The sequence below is a fragment of the Marmota marmota genome, unplaced genomic scaffold, assembly GCF_001458135.2.
Source record: "Marmota marmota marmota unplaced genomic scaffold, marMar, whole genome shotgun sequence".
Lineage (NCBI taxonomy): Eukaryota > Metazoa > Chordata > Mammalia > Rodentia > Sciuridae > Marmota > Marmota marmota.
The window spans coordinates 30,916-34,938 of NW_026009015.1; the positions used below are offsets into that span (position 1 = coordinate 30,916).

A 4,023-nucleotide genomic window follows, 5' to 3' on the forward strand; every position below is an offset into this window, starting at 1 on the left:
CGTGGGAACCGGCGAGGGGGTCACGGGAGGCCACCTGCTCGGGGACGGGCTGGCTCGTTCTGGTCTGGAGCGCGCGAGACCGGATACCGGCTCTGTGATTTGGGTTTTTTTCACTAGCTGTTTTTGCAAGGGCGGAAGGAGCCCACCGAGAAGGAACGCGCGTGCGCACGCACACACGCAAAGACATGGAACCCATTCGGGCTGCTGCAGTAGGCAGAGGGCCCTGGATGTGGATACCAGTGTCGCGGCGGGGTGGCTCTTGCCTTTGCGTTTCGCGAGGAATAGACAGGCTATAGTGGGGGAGATTTAACGGGGGCGGAGGTTATTGATATGATCAGAGGTGCTCTCTGTAAACTGAATGGGGAGTGATTATCGCTGCCCAGCTAGTCGAGGAGAAGAAACTTCCAAATCTAAGCGCATCATCCTTGAGACAGACAGTGGACCAGGAGTCAGGAGGGCCTGTCATACCCGAGTGGTGTGGGACTGGTGGCCGGGTGGACAGAGTGCAGGCCTCATATCTTTAGTCGCATGGGGAAGGGTGGTCCTTTGTGGTCAGCGTTTCCCAGAGCAGGAAATCATGCTGGAATTTCTTCGCCATGACTTGCATCAGGAGTCAGGAGATGTTCAACAAGGTCAAACTAAGCAGGGCATCTTTCATGCCTTTCCAAGCAGATCCATATGTATGGAAAGAGATGATCATTTTGCCCTGGAAGTTACTAACCCATGAACAGCATTTTATGCTTTCCAGATGGTCGCATACTCATGGTGTAGGTGAAGGCAGAAATCAGTAATTGTCCCAGATTGTGATCATCATCCTCATTTTATAGATGAGGTGTCTTTTTGTGTTCCAGTGCTGGATATGGAACCCAGGGACTTGCGCCACCTAGGAATGCCCTCTGCCACTGAACTTTGTCCGCAGCCCCAAATGAGGGCTGGAGCTCAGGTGACAGAGGTTTTGCCCAGCAGGTTGGCGACCCTAGGTTGGATCCCCAGCACCAAATAAAAATGTTTGTAAAGTGAGGTAACGGCCACAGAGAGGTTTCATAACCAGCCCAGAGTTACACAGGGAATAACTGGGGTATCACTGATGCAAATCCAAGTGTCTGTGGCTTCAGTACCCCATTCCAGATCCAGATATCTGAATCAGTCCTCCCTCCTAAACTGTAGACCTCTTGAGCCAACTAACCACCCACCAGTCACATTTTTGCACTCAGTGAACTCTGGGGCAGTGGACGTGACCTCCAAGAGAAAAGAGTGGTAGGGAAAGTGGATCCCAAAGCCCGTGCCCTACCGGCTGGAGAGAGAGAGGGCCTATTATCAGGAGCTTGAAGGATGAGAGGAGGAGAGGTTAAGTCTTCCATAGGAGACAGACAATTATGCTCCACGCAGGTGGTGGTCAGCTCGGATTATATTCAATTTATTTACTTTTCCCTTCTCCCCCTCTCCCTCCCTTCCTGCCTATCTTTCAGCATTTGCAAAACATGCTCTGTGGTGAGCACACCCGAAGCCTATATGTGGGTAAGTAGACAGATTCCCATTTTTGCATGGTGACTACCTGACCATAACCACCACGATGCTTCTGGATAAAAAGAGAACATTCCCCTACACTAAACAGATGAAACTAATTAAGTCATGTTTTCTAATTCTTATTTATTATTCTCCAATCACAGAAATGGCATGCTAGGCACTGAGAGGTTAGGTCAGCTCCCCAGAGTCACCGTTGTGGTTGACTCCCACAACAGTTAATGATCAGCATGTCCCAAACTGAAACTGTCCACGCCCACCCTCTGCACACCTTTTTCTCCAAGACACCACCTTTTGGTTTCGGTGTTTGTTTGTTTGTTTTGTTTTGTTTTACATTTTATTTAGAGACAGGGCATCAGTGAGTTGCTTAAGGCCTGGTTGAGTTGCTGAGGCTGGCTTTTAACTCATGATCCTCCTGCCTCAGCCTCCCCAGCCGCTGGGATTACAGGTGTTTGCCATCACGCCTAGCTGCAGTTTCTGTTTTACCTAGGGAGTAGATGGCTGGAAAAGCTTACTGACTTGGCACATGATGAAGATTCCTTATAGATTTCCCAGATCGACTGACTAATTGGAATAGGTCTGAGAGCTGGGCTTCCGGGGCAAGTTTTACTGAGAAATACAATACACAATGGTAAGTGTGGAAGGCCACAGTTTAATTTGATCGACCTCAGTAATCACTTCACTGTGTATGTAGTGCAAAACATCATGTCGTATGCCTTAATTATATGATAAAAATGAGCTTAAAGAATAGTGACACCTACGTAAATAGTAATAAAGGCATATGTGTAAAAGATTTCAAGGAAGAGAATAGCATACATTCACAAAGATCTCCCCTTCATTCATATGGACCCAATGTTGCATTTGCCTTTGGAATTTGCAGTTGCGGCTATAATTTTTGTACCATGATGAGATGCAGGCTGGAGGTCTCCCTTGCAGTGGAGAGTTAAGTAGCAGAAACAAGGAAAGAATCTGTCACTTTATAGCCTCCTTGACCAAGGAAATTAAGTAAACAAGATTTGATCTGCCCTTGATAACGACTGTTTTGGTGTAATGATGGTCCACGGCAGGTTCCGTCTTAGATACAGTCTGAGCTTTCTGTAGTGACAAAGCATTCTAACTGAGACAGAGGAATGAGTCTGACATAACTTTCCTATGTGTATATATGTGAATACACCACAGTGAATCTCAACATGGTGTCCATCCACAAGACTGGGATTTTAATTAGAATAAGATATATACCATGCTTGTTTAAACATCTCAAAATGGAGTCTGCTGTCTTGTATAACTAAAAAGAACAAAAAGAAAGTAAACTAGCCGAGCTGTCCTCCCTTTGCCAGGGTGTGGGTCAGCAGGAGGCCAAGGTCATCAGTCTTTGACTCGGGGACCCTCCAAGGGACTCTGCAGTGCTTGCATGCAACTCGTCATTTATCTTTTACTAAGGATGCCATCCGCTTCCCACATGAGATTCTGTGTCTGTTTTACACCATCCACTAGAGAAGTCAGGTCCACAGCTGGTTCTATCTGCAACATAGTACACCGCGAGCATGAATTTTGTTCACCGAAGCCCAGTGTAATTCCTCTTAACTTAGCACACCTAAGCGTGAAATGAAGTGTGTGCTGTGGACAGGGGAACAATAAATAAGAAAAGGCAGAAATGGCACCAGTCCCACCACCACCATTCCCAACCTCATCCTGCCTGGAGTGTAAGCTAGAATCCCAGGGGCCCTAGCATTTGGTTCTGCATAGCAAAGGGAGACAAACAGTAAGAAGTTGGGTTGCTGATGCAGAAGAGCCTGGGTCTGGGATTCACATCCCAGTTCTGTCCAGTTTTATAGCCAGGCCTCTTTCCAGGTACAGCAAAACCGTCTGGGTTTCAGAGCTGCCTGCCGAGATGCAGATACCGTGCTGTGATTGGATGGTCCTTGTTGTTCCAACACCACGTGCATCTGAGAAACAGGGGCCCCCATCAGGTGAAGCCACCCTGAGGGTTCTAGGACACTCGGTGTCTTCCCTCCGAGGAGCCGCTGTGACCCGACAGCCCTGGAGTCTCTTTGGTGGGAAAGGTTGGCTTCAGCTTACAGTGGCACAGGGCTTTCTCTTCCAGCAGGAAATCTTCAGTTCCACCCTCAAATTATGTCTCACTCTGTTTAATCTCATTCCCTGACAGATAATAGGAATTCAGAGGCAAACAGTGCCAGAAGAAATGTTTGTAATGGCTTCAACACAGCCCTGGAGTCAACCAGACACCAAAGCATAGTGATGTGGGGCCCACCGGACTGAGGATGGAAGTCTAGCTCTGTTCTCCAGCTCTCCCCATTCTATGATGTGGATAATCAGAGTACCTATCTGCTACGCCGACCCCTCCCTGGTGAGTGTGGCCCGAGCAAACCCTCCCAGACACCCTGTAGGTGAGTGTGAGTTGCCCTTCTGTATGTTCGTGGGGTGCTGTGGCTTAAACTCTGGCATCGTTCTTCTCCCGCCACACCAGGGGGGGGGGGG

The 4,023-nt window shown here is 48.3% G+C and overlaps 1 long non-coding RNA gene across 6 annotated transcripts in view; it reads left to right on the top strand.

Moving 5' to 3' along the window:
• Positions 1–4,023, top strand: part of LOC107133805 — a 14,590-nt gene that overhangs the window by 282 nt on the left and 10,285 nt on the right. For 4 of the 6 annotated variants that reach the window (XR_007345441.1, XR_001502395.2, XR_001502397.2 and 1 more), the window contains exons 2-4: positions 1,470–1,518; positions 2,015–2,155; positions 3,692–3,892. This is a non-coding gene — a long non-coding RNA (uncharacterized LOC107133805). Of the gene's footprint in view, positions 1–1,469; positions 1,519–2,014; positions 2,156–3,375; positions 3,588–3,691; positions 3,893–4,023 lie in introns of all 6 variants that reach the window. The other 2 variants (XR_007345439.1, XR_007345440.1) reach the window with 2 other exon arrangements.